This window comes from Schistocerca serialis, chromosome 2 (assembly GCF_023864345.2).
Source record: "Schistocerca serialis cubense isolate TAMUIC-IGC-003099 chromosome 2, iqSchSeri2.2, whole genome shotgun sequence".
Lineage (NCBI taxonomy): Eukaryota > Metazoa > Arthropoda > Insecta > Orthoptera > Acrididae > Schistocerca > Schistocerca serialis.
This window is the reverse complement of record NC_064639.1, coordinates 566,331,415-566,344,916: the sequence shown is the minus strand read 5'-3', so window position 1 is coordinate 566,344,916 and position 13,502 is coordinate 566,331,415. Positions and strand designations below refer to the sequence as shown.

The 13,502-nt window shown below is 39.0% G+C and overlaps 1 protein-coding gene across 1 annotated transcript in view; it reads right to left on the bottom strand.

Moving 5' to 3' along the window:
- Positions 1-13,502, bottom strand: part of LOC126456231 (brachyurin-like) — a 330,534-nt gene that overhangs the window by 297,589 nt on the left and 19,443 nt on the right. The window lies entirely within an intron of this gene.

Here is a 13,502-nt window from a genome sequence, read left to right as displayed (position 1 = left end):
AATACTAACACAAATTCTTTACACAATAATGGAAAAACTTGTAGATGCCGACCTTGGGAAAGATCAGTTTGGATCCCGGAGAATGTAGAACCACGCGAGGCAATACTGACCCCATGACTTACAAGAAAGATTAAGCAAAGACGTACCTACGATTATAGTATTTGTAGACTGAGACAAAGCTTTTGACAACACTGACTGTAATACTCTCTTTGAAATTCTGAAGGTAGCAGGGATAAAATACTGGGAGCGAAAGGCTATTTACAAAAGAAAACAGAAGGCAGTAATAAGAGTCGAGTGGCATGAAAGGGTAGCAGTGGTTGAGAAGGAAGTGAGACAGTTTTTTAGCCTATCCCCGACGGTATTAAATCAGTATACTGAGCAAGCAGTAAAGGAAACAAAAGAAAAATTTGGAGTAGTAATTAATATCCAGGCAGATGAAATACAAACCTTAAAGATTGCCAGTAACATTGTAATTCTATCAGAGACAGCAAATTACTTGACCAGTTGAACGGAGTGGACATTGTCTTGAAAGGAGAATATGAAATGTACATCAAGAAAAGCAAAACAAGGTTAATGAAATGTTGTCGAATTTAACCATGTGATGCTAAGGAAATTAGACTAGTAGATGAGTTTTGCTATTTGGGAAGCAAAATAACTGAGGAATGCGGAAGTAGAGAGGATACAAAGTATAGACTGGAAATGCCAAGGACAGGGTTTCTGAAGAAGAGAAGTTTATTAACATCGAGTATAGATTTAAACATCAGGAAGCCTTTTCTGAAAGTATTTGCCTTGAGTGTTACCATGTGTGGAAATGAATCATGGACGTTAAGCAGTTTAGACTAAGAAAGAATAGAAGTTTTCGAAATGTGGCGCTACAGAAAATTATTGGATATTGGATAGGTAGATAACGTAACTAATGAGTAGGTACTGAATATAATTGGGGAGACAAGAAATTTTTGACACAACTTGACCAAAAGACGAGATCGGTTGAGAGTACAGGTTCTGAGACATCAAGGGATCACCAGTTTAGTATTGCAGGGGAGTGTGGAGGATAAAAATCGTAGAGGGAGACCAAATGATGAATAGAGTAAGCAGATTCAGAAAGATGTAGGTTGCAGTAGTTATTCGGAGAAGAAGATTCTTGCAGAGTATAGAGCAGCATGGGGAGCTGCATCAAAGCAGTGTTGCCACTGAAGATTACAACAACAATAAGTGGAATTTTCTCGAAGCGTTTCGAAGTTAAGCATTACATGTCAATTTTGCCTAGTGCCACCCCTAGCTCTAGGAGTCAACTGTCACTGGAAGTGTCACCATTCGGAAATCCCGGAAACTATGGACTAGATACTAATATAGATCATTTTCGGGCTTTTTTAATGTCCTTCGCTTAACCACCTACGGCTCTGCCCTAGGGCTGTCTTACCCCACAGCAAACTCTTCTAAATGATAAATCACATTTAGCCAATCTGGTTCGAACTTTTTGCAGACGATCCAGTGCTAAGCATGTGTCTTCATATTCAGACGGTAGTTGTCACGTTGTACTAACTCATATGTATCAAGTCTTTATAAAGCACTGCAGGCCTTCCAGAGCTATGCTCGAATAGGACACATACGCAGTACGTAAAATATCTCGTAGGACAAGACTGTCTTCCACGAACCTCATAAATGACACCTATATATTCTTAATTGGAACTTGCATTGAGGTTCGTCTTTCCCTTATCCACAAAAAATTTATGCTGCAATGTTAATGAGCTGTAGCACTCTTTTACAAACTAACGTCAGTTAGCTTTATGCGATTTCGATGGATATTACACTAAAGCGTCTCTCCTGTATTACATTTGGTTATCTACATTATTCTGAATATCTTATTCAAGCTGACACATATGACGATTTTTTAAAGATAGATATTCAAATGTAAATTTCGAATAGCTCGTGATTTTCTATCACTACCTGATAGATATTCTTTTCTATTCTTCTCTGGATGCATCCAGTCAGCAACTTATGAAATTGCCATGCCTTGTTGATCATGTGGTAGCTATTAGCGTTATCTGCTTTTAATTTCTGCCGCAGTATGAGTACATTGCTTTCCTGGAAGCCTGACGGCGCGTTTAATATCGCATACGCCACTGATTTTAGTGATCCAGAAGATACTTCCATGAAACTTGTTGCGTTGAGAAGATTACTCAGTTTACATTAAATTTACTCACATCGTGCAAAATTTGACGTATTGTATGTCATGAGACAACCTATACAATAAATGCAGACTCACATTTTCAAACGTATTACCACTAACAACATTCGATTCCCTTACACCAACTTTCAGGATGAGACGGAATCAATAAAAAGTTGAAAAAGTAGTCACCACCTACGTAGAACGCGTGTACTTACTGTCGGTATTGAGGCCCCAGCCGCTGACCGTAGCGGTCTGGCCTTCGAAGCTGTTGCCCGCCTGTGAGCGAGAAGGCAGGTTCACCAGTCCGATGTAATCTGTAAAAATAGAAACATATTTTTATATTTCTCCTTATACGCCTGGAATAACCAAGACGTAGGACTCTCTCGAAGAATGAAGTCACAGAAGCAATGAAACTACTCTCTGAACTACGATTCTAGTAATCAGGATACATATGGACGCATTTAGTACGTAAATGAACGGACGTCTCTATAACGTGGTTGATCGGGATAATTACGATGACTTCGAAAATATGAGCACTCGACCTACGGTTTCTGTGAAACCAAGTGTACTTGGCGATAAAATTAAGACAGTTATGTGCGAACCACCGTGTGCGGTCCCTATCTTATTGTGGAGAACTGCTTTTGCCGAAAATTTACCATGGCATTTACTCAGATATCAGTGAATCACAGAATATTATCAACATAGACAAAAGATGCCCCCAACAGACATTCGTTTTGGTATTCCTTGCGACCGATCTTACTGCTCAAAAAAGAACGTGAATATTCTGTTCTAACAAGTAGCTTCATGTTTAGAGATATTTTGTATAATTGACTTGGCTCAGTCAAATAATTCAGAAATCTATGCATAGAAAAGCATTCCAATAAGCAAGATATTATGCTAAAAATGGCCGTGGAAGAAGTTCTCAAGTGCGGAAGTCGAATCTAATCGTACTGTTCAATTATACTAAAACGAGCCATTAGAATCGACTGAAATGTACATTATGATCTCTGTAACTGTAGGTAATTATTACCAGAATACGATGAATGAGAAATCCACGACATTGGTGTAATATTCCACAAGATTGTACTGAAATCGATTTTCGGCTGTTACTCTATCGCCAAGAACACACGTAAATACATGTGGTTGTGAAATTACTGCGCGGTCAAATATGTGAAGCTTGGTGTATCTAGCGAGTATCTAAGTTTGTTTTCAAAGCTGACAGTTGGTAGTATGTGCTTTAGCACTAAAAAAGAGGAGTTTTTCAGTAAAATGCGATGTAAAACTATTTAACTTAGGTAAAATATGTGACAAATGAAATGACAAACTACATAACAAATTATAACAATTGTTTTAAGAAAAAAATTAGTTGCAAAAAATATATTTTCCGTAATTGCTTTATACTTCATAATACGACCGACCGACGACCCACCAAAGTCGTCCCCACTCCAATCATGTGTGTTGGCAAATGTCGGTCGAGTCATGGCGGTCCGGACCTCACTGCTGCCGCGACCCGACTGAACTTGTGCCGCGTGCCAACTCAAACACTGCCATGTCCGAACTAACTCAAAACACACGACGACCGGGAAGTAATAGCAGTCCAGCAAAGATAATACGGCAGGGCCTATATCGATAAGCACTGCTGATGCCGCACACGGGCAAGCAAGACAGCACCTCGTTGACACCAGTAATTGGAAATTAACATAACGAGGTGGCAGTACGGAAAAAACAAGATGTAAAATAATAAACGGCACGAACTCCAGCTACGCACGGCTCAGTGCCTTTTCGTGGCGATCTTCTACAGTGGCGCCTTACGACGGCGTCTAGGTCGTGGATGAAGTTACCTGTTAATTCTCTGAAGTGAAACTTCTCCCCTGAAACAGTTGCAATTTGCCATTGTGTTACAATTTATCTTCGGAAACCTAAATGCTACCACTTTTGCTTGCTCTCCACTTTGTGTCTCTGATTTCCTATCTTAGAATGCCCTTGATTGCTCCAAATAGCCTTAAGCTTAACAGCGTAGATGTCATTATGTCGTCAATATATGACAAAATAGTCTACCAAGAACAAAGAACGGTCAGTTAATGCAATTTCTCAGAAACTATAAATGTATTTCAAGTCAATGCATTATCAGACCATCAAAAATAAAAGGATTATACCTCAAACGTTGCATTTCACTGGTTATACAGAACGACGGGAACAGAGATGCCAGAATTTTTCTTCAAAAAAGTGCTTTTGGAATTTTTACGCAGTAAAAACACAATAACCTCTGTCTTTAACAATCTTCACGTTTTTAAACACTGGGAAATTATACACGAAAGTTATATGTCCTGCTGATACTTACAAAACGGAAATGGGAGTACGCTGAAGTTTCATCCAACTATGCACCCTGCCAGATGTGTTAACGTTCGAGAAAGGCAGACGCGGATGTGTAAATCGTATGTGCTCCGGTACAGGCAAACGATGAGCGCCGAAAAGCGCGAAACGAGAAGTGAGCGCCGATGTGACTGCCTGACTGCTGTAAAAATTCAGAATAGCCTTTTCTTCTCTTTGCTGCTCACTTAGTAGCCATTTTCTGTAAGATGTCACGCTTTTAGTCATCTTGAAATATGTATCTGTTTGCAGTCAACCGAGCACCAATTACTTTTGTGATTATCTTTCAGACAGGAGCCACTTTTTGTTTATGAAATCGTTGTTTTGTCATCAGTCAGAGTTTGTATTATCCAGCAACAGTCTCACAATAATAAAATTTACCGCTATAGACTTGATACAGCGCCATTAAAAGCACACGGCGTCGCTGGTAGTGTTGTGACTATGAAAAATTATTTGGAAGACTGCAAATACGATCAGCTGCATTTCGCAATAGTGTAACTGTATTTGAAGAGTTCAGATACAATGATGCGAAAATGCTTAAACCGGAAAATCAGCTTAGCATAAACTAATACTGAGTTGGCGACAAAGTACGAAATAATTTCATACATTCTCTTAACTCGAAAAGTTAAATTTTTATGATATGCTGACAGACTGTCTTCCTGCAATCATGAGACCCAAATTAATTGACTCTTAAAATAAAGATGGGGCTGCTTAAGGCAGTTGATGAAGAACGGAATTCGAAAACGTCTTGTTAAGGCAGTTATCAGCTTGTAAAAACTTAATAAAATGCATGACACACAAATGTTGGCTTTATTTATATTTTACTCCAACGGCTTCGGACATAAATTACGTTCACAGTCGTCGAAAAATTAATCTGCAGTTTTAATATGTAATATTGACTACAGATTAATTTTTCGACGACCATGAACAAGGTTTTCTCCCGGTTGAGCGCACAATTTCGAGTCAGAGACATGTATGAAGTGTAGACTGCGTTGCTTGTTGGTTCAAATAAGCTAGGTCGCAAGAATGCTCCTGTACCAGGAGCTTTTTGCGTGGAAAAACTGTTGAACTGGCGAAAAACAAATCGATATCGAATTATCCGCATATAAAGGCTGATTATAACGTTCATGAAAACGAACAGCATAGAGTTGAAAATTTCTGGAGTGATGCTAACCAAGGTTTATCGACTACGACTACAGATATGACGTGGCAGATGTTTTCAACGCCAACGAAACTACGTCAATTTGCGCCTGCATACCCAATAAAACTGTATCGCTTAGGGGTAAATCGTTTTCAGGGAGGCTAACCTCTAAGGAAAGATTTACGTCATTGGTAACATACATGTCAGATGGATCTCACAAACGACCCTTATTTGTCATCGGGACAAGTTTAAAGCGATTATGTTTTAAAAATATACGGCCACGAAATAAACGTGGGTGCTGACTGATATGTTTACCGACTGGATTCTCAAATTCGGTTTACGAGAAAAGCATTATGCGTAGATGTTCTTGATAATTTTCTGCAACCCCGCAACACTAAATTAAAATCTATAAAGCATACAAATTTCCCTACGAACACCACAAATGTATTGCAATCGTGAGATTAACGTATCATACAGACCTTGAAATTTCACTATCAAAAGAACTTACTTGCAATCGAAGCAAATAGAAGCACACAGGGATTTCTCCCCAGTCTCTTAGATGCATTACATAATTTGAGATTACGGACGTTGCGATCTGTATGGAAGTTAGTGACGCCAGTGACATTTAATGAAATGTTTGGAAAGTTTTTACATTATTGGGTGGTTTTACACCATCACTATTACACTCACCTACACTCTATAAATACACGACACACCTCCCACATTTCCGCAAGAGAAGGGGGCAAAGTGCGCCGAAGTACAACACCCTTTCCGACAACCAAAAATGCCATACGATACTTATTTTACCGGGCGAATTTGTTCCAGTTCATGAGGACCTTGTTTTCCTACTTTTAGTCGCGTAAATACGACGCTAGTCATGCATACATCCCCAGCCCTCTCACTCCTAATACTAACCAGCGTTACATTAGAACCGACAAAATGTAAGAAACTTGACCTCGGCAGTCTCATGACATCTTCATAAATTTCAACTCATTGAAATACCCACCGCTCAGCTAAATCATTCTACGCCCTAAGAAAGAACGCTACCATGCCACCAAAACAATTCTTATTTTAGTATTCTTTAAGTATTTTATAATACAACGCGGCAGTGCAACAAAATGGATTTTAAATGGACGACGACGAATATGACCATTGAATAAACACTGCAGTTTCTGTCCCTAGAACATAAAGATGCGGAACACCACTCAAAACACTCGCAGCTATTGAAATGCTCATTCGAGTGGTGACGTGAATAAAATGGTGGACGATATCGACCAGTTTGTCGAAAATTATTTATATAGAGAGACATTTTAAATTACAACAACAGATTTTTTCCGAAAAAAACGAAAACATATTGCTTACGGACTTCCGGTCTTCAGTTTTTGCGTGCAAGGGTAAATGTCAGCAGGAGATCGAATTCTCTAACAAAATTTGACGAGATCGAAGCTACAGCATTATTGGACTCTTCAGCGTACACCATTAACACGGAATTCTACTAACACAAAAACAATTTCGGTCCCCTCAGTTTCGTGGTATGAATTTTTCATCATACTCTTCTTAGAAAATGTCCTTGTCCTTTCTAAAATGCACAGAGCTAGCTTCATTTATCATACGTTGCCTGGCACAAGTAAATAATTTTACTTTACCGACACTCATTCAGCGCATAATGTGTATTGTGTGAATGCATTTTTGGTTTGAAGTTTAATTTTTTGTTTTATTCGTAAAAGTTCAATTTATCAGTTACTTTCTGTTTTCAGCCCTTGGTCACAGCTCTATTTTCGCACCATTTAAAACATTAGCTCACTGGGAAAATAATTTTTGTGTGTATTATTGAGGGCGCAAGCTTACATTGTGATGGCAAGTGCGAAAATAAAACTTTTTTTTTCTTTTTTCTTAGTCATCAGTGTTTTAACTGGTTTGATGCTGCCCGCAACGAATTCCTCTCCTGTCCCAAACTATTCATCTCAGCGTAGCACCTGCAACCTACGTTCTCAATGATTTGCTGCGTGTTTCCAATCTCTGTCTTCCTCTACAGTTTTTGCCCTCTACAGCTTCCTCTAGTACCATGGAAGTCATTCCCAGATGTCTTAACAGATGTCCTATCATCCTACCCCTTCTCCTTGCCAGTGTTTTCCACATATTCCTTTCCTCTCCGATTCTGCGCAGAATCTCTTCATTCCTCATTTCATCGGTCCACCTAATTACCAATATTCGTCGGTAGCATGACATCTCAAATGCTTCGATTTTCTTCTGTTCCAGTTTTCCTATAGCCCATGTTTCACTACCACACAATGCTGTGCTCCAAATGTACATTCTCACAAATTTCTTCCTAAAAGTAAGGCTAATGTTAAATACTAGCAGACTTCTGTTGGCCAGGAATGCTCTTTTCGCCATTGTAACTCTGCTTTGATGTTCTCCTTGCTCCGTCCGTCATGGACTGTTTTGATGCCTAGGTAGCAGAATTCCTTTACATCGTCTACTTCGTGACCATCAATCCTAATGTTTAGTTTCTTGCAGTTCTTATTTTTGCTACTTACTTCGATTTACTCACAATCCATATTCTGTATTCATTAGACTGTCATTCCATTCAGCAGATCATGTAATTCTTCTTCACTTTCATACAGGATTACAATGTCATCAGCGAATCGTATCATCATATCCTTTCACCTTGAATTTCAATTCCACTCTTGAAACTATCTTTTCTTTCCATCACTGCTTCTTCGATGTATAGATTGAACAGTAGGGGGAAAGACTAGATCCCTAGGATACACCCTTTTTAATCCGAGCACTTAGTTCTTGGTCCTCAATTCTTATTATACTTTCTTGGATGTTGTACAAGTTGTATATTACTCGTTTTTCTCTATAGCTTATCCCTATATTTTTCATAATTTAGAACATCTTACACCATTTGATATTGTCGAAAGCTTTTTACAGATCGACAAATCCTATGAACGTTTCTTGATTTTTCTTTAGTCTTGCTTTCATGATCAACCGCAACGACAGAACTGCTTCTCTCATGCCTTTATCTTTCCTAAAGCCAAACTGATCGTCATCTAACACATCCTCGCCGGCCGCGGTGGTCTCGGGGTTCTAGGCGCGCAGTCCGGAACCGTGCGACTGCTACGGTCGCAGGTTCGAATCCTGCCTCGGGCATGGATGTGTGTGATGTCCTTAGGTTTGTTAGGTTTAAGTAGTTCTAAGTCCTAGGGGACTAATGACCACAGCAGTTGAGTCCCATAGTGCTTAGAGCCATTTGAACCATTTTTAACACATCCTCAGTTTTCATCACTGACACGTAAGTCGTCCCATATGATAATATTCAGAACGATTGAAAAGAAAATTAAAGGTAAAACTGCAATGTAATAAAAATATTTGACAGTCTAATCACAACACAGCCTGGTTCCAGCAGAACTAATGTATGCTCTGCACTTACCCAGAACTCTGAATACCGTTTACAGTAACAACGCTAACAAATGTTTACTGCACGCTGTATCCACAGACAGTAATAAAGGAGTGTGTTCTTATTTGCTCACTGCATTCCATACGCTATTCGTAGTAACAAAGAGCTTGTAGAGAAGTGTTTCACACTAGCGAAGATAAACAAACATTCATAGCTCTGAAGGTACGCATTTTGGAGCCTGTATTTAGTGGACGTTTTGTCTTGTTTTTCGTTCTTATACCACCTCTCATTTATACTATATTCCAATGACACACAATTAGCGCACAAGGCGTTATTTTGGCAATGTCATACAGTCCAGGGTGTAAAGTTACGTTCTGATGTGTTAATTTGTAAATATTCCCTATTCAAACCCCCCAACCCCTAACCCCCCCACAATTCCTCCTAGTATGATGACGTTAGTCGGAACACAAGCTCCGATATGTCAGAAAACCTGCAATGGCTTTGTCAATGATTCATAACATTCCCAAGTTAGCGTTTAATGATTTAAGGATTATGCTTAGATCCTCGCTCCTCTCGAATCCCAGATCATTGCCTCCATAGGAGGAACTTGCTCGTCCATTGCCTCCATATGAGAAACTTCCTCGCTGAAAGATGTATGCTTAAATCAACATTCCTTGATTCCATTAGTGAAGTAAAAGAACCGCCAATAACTTCTTCAGATCAGTAACCGTAAGTTTTTTGACTGGAATGCGTTAAAGTTTTTCGAATGTTATATTTATTGTTGCTTTTCTGGTCCTCAGTCCAAAGATTACAATCAAGAACAGCTGCCAAGATGAGAAACATAGAAGAAGATATCCTCGGTGTAGAAAAACAGCTTAAATCACTTAATAAAGGTACGGCCTCCGGTCCAAATTGTATACCAGTCAGGTTCCTTTCAGAGTATGCTGATACAATAGCTCCATATTTAGGAATTATGTACAACCGCTGGCTCACGGAAAAATCCGTATCTAAAGACTGGAAAATTTCTCAAGTCACACGAATACGAAAAAAGGGCCATATCACTAACGTCGATTCGCAGTAGGGTTATAGAACATATACTGTGTTCGAACGTCATGAAGTATCTCGAAGAAAACGATTTATTGACACACAAAGCACGGATTCAGAAAATATCGTTCTTGTGAAACACAACTAACTCTTCATACTCATGAGGTAATGAGTGCTATCGACAGGGGATGTCAAATTGATTCTATATTTTTAGATTTCCATAAGGCTTCCGACACCGTTCCTCACAAGCGTCTTCTAACCAAACTGCGTGCCTATGGAATAATGCCTCTTGTGCGACTGGATTCGTGGTTTCCTGTCAGGAAGGTCACAGTTCGTAGTAATAGACGAAAAGTCATCAAGTAAAAGAGACGTAATATCCGGCTTTCATCACGGAAGTGTTATAGGCGCTCTGTTGTTCCTGATCTATGTTAACGACATAGGAAACAATCAGAGTAGCTGTATTATATTGTTTACACATGTTGCTGTCATTTACCGTCTTGTGAAGTCATCAGATGAACAAAACGATTTAGATAAGATATTTTTATGTTGCGAAGAGTACTAAAAGAAATCAGCTAATTTCGATTACGCGATAAGCCACACAAATCTGAAGGCTGTAAATTCAGTTAAAGTCTTAGGGATTACAATTACAAATAACCTAAATTGGAACGATCACATAGATAATGTTGTGGGTAGAGCAAACCAAAGACTGCCATTCAATGGCAGAACACTTAGAAGGTGCAACAGGTCTACTAAAGAGACTGTTTACACCGTGCTTGTTCGCCTTATTCTGGAGTATGCTGTACGGTGTGGGATCCGCATCAGGTGGGACTGACGGATGACATCGAAAAACCTCAAAGAACGGCAGCTCGTTTTGTATTATCGCGAAATAGGGGAGGCACAGACATGATTCGTGAATTTGAGTGGCAGTCACTATTTTTATCGTCCATCTTCCATACATGGATGCACTCCATACAAGTACTTGCACAAAAGACCTCCTCACACTTAAATCTGTACTCGATGTTTACAAATTTCTCTTCTTCAGAAACGCTTAACTTGCCATCACCAGTCTACGTTTTGTACCCTCTCTACTTCGACCATCATTAATTATTTTGCTGCCCAAATAGCATCACTCATCTACTATTTTAAATGTGTCTCATTTCTTAATCTAATTCCCTCAGCATCACCTGATTTAATTCGACTACTTTCCATTATCCTCGTCTTGCTTGTGTTGATCTTCATCTTGTATCCTACTTTCAAGACACTGTCCATTCTGTTCAACTGCTCTTCCAGGTCCTTTGCTGTCTCTGACAGAATTACAGTGTCGTCAGCAAATCTCAAAATTTTTATTTATTCTGCCTGGATTTTAATTCCCACTTTGTTTCCTTTACTGCTTGCTCAGTATGTAACGCCGGAAATGCATATCCTCCTATTTCCATCTATTGTACTATAAATTTTTTCCTTATTTTGTTACCTGAAGATTTGACATTTCTGCGTCTTTACATATTGTAATTGTTTTACAATTTGTATATATATATATATATATATATATATATATATATATATATATATATATAAATTTAAAAACAATATATATATATATATATATATATATATATATATATATGCATTGATGTCGACGTATAATTGGTTTGTTTGGAAATATTATTTGTATTTTTACGCTGGGTCTTGCCTAGGGAAAACTATGCTATCGAATGACTTCATCGATAGGTCGGGTGGAGAACGAAAGTGTTTAGGATCATGCGGAGTGTTATCTCTGGCGCGTGGAGCGCGGGCGGAGGAAAGCTGGAGTAGGGCGGTGCAGCAGGTGTGTTGAGTGACGCTCACGCGATTTCCCGCGCTTTCGGGGTTTGGCAGCATGTAATTGAGCTCGACTTGCTGTGATAGTTTCTGGCACGGTGTCGCGGACGGGAAACATTGGCTGGCACACATCAAGAGCCCGTTTCGCCTGGTTACCATGTCAAGAAGAAGGCGCGCCAACATCCAGCTTGTGCAACAGCGACGGCCGAAAATAAGTGATCGTCGCCACCTCCTCGATTGACGACTTCAAACCTTCAATCACTCAAGAAGGACGACTGAAAGCACGTGAAGTTTTAGAACTGTATGGCAGACCTCAGCTTTTCAAACTGTTCCATTTTCATCACTAAAATACAGCAACTTAGCATGAACCTTTGTTGCTCACTGTCCCAATTGCATTACCAAGCAGGGTCCCTTCCTTTTCCGAAATGGACCCGAGTGTCATTGGAATTCAAACGCCAGCATTAAAGTAATATCATTCCATTTCACTGCTTTAATTTCAAAGTTCAGTTAAGGTATTCATAGCTGGCTACAATAACCAAACAGAACTATATTTAGATTACACAAGCACAAATTAAGAGTGCGAATTTTGTTACCATGTTTTAGCTTACCTGTGACTGCAGCTCAGCTTGGTACATACTAAATTTTACTATTGTTAATTGTTCAAAATCATTTGATTCAAGTTCACAGTTAAATCTCTTATTTCTAAATTGTGTAGATTCAGGTTGCTTTTGAGATGATTGTTGATGTAGCCCAAGGCTAACCTTATTTTATTTAATTTCGTAGTGCTTCAGAAAAAAGTTCACTATTAATTTCGGACACTAAATTAACTTTCAATTTATTAATTCTTTTGCTAAATTAAGTCAGAGTGTAGCGAAATTTATTACTTCTGACAAACATTCAGTTTTCACACAACACGTGTCAACCTTCAGTTGCCACACTTTTAGTGGTAATTATGTGTGCCATAACCTTTCTTTTTCAGTTATTATAGTAGTTGTCCATAGGACTGGCGACAGTAATTTTCCCCAAATCTCAAATATATCATTAACGACAGTTAATTGTTAACGTAACGACCTCACATTTACTTTCTTTATTAACTTTACCCTTTTTCAAAATTAATTTCCACCAATTTCATTCGCATTTTTCCTTTCATTTAGATGTAACCCTTCCTTCCTCTTTACCGACAGATTAACTTTGGTGACGATTGCTTTTCCCAAATTTCCATTAGGTACACACAGTTAAATTTTTCACTGTCGTTAAGGTCTATAAGTGACGTGGGAGGTTACAAGTATACAGACTGAGTAACATCAGGGATAGGCTACAACCCTGTCTCACTCCCTTCTCAGCCACTGCTTCCCTTTCGTGCCCCTCAACTCTTATAACTGGCATATGGTTCCTGTACAAATAGTAAATAGCCTTTCACACCCTATATTTTACCCCAGCCACCTTCAGAATTTGAAAGGGAGTATTCCGGGCAACATTGTCAAAAACGTTCCGTAAGTCTACAAATGCTAGAATCGTAGGTTTACCTTTCCTTAATCTATCTTCTAAGATAAGTCGTA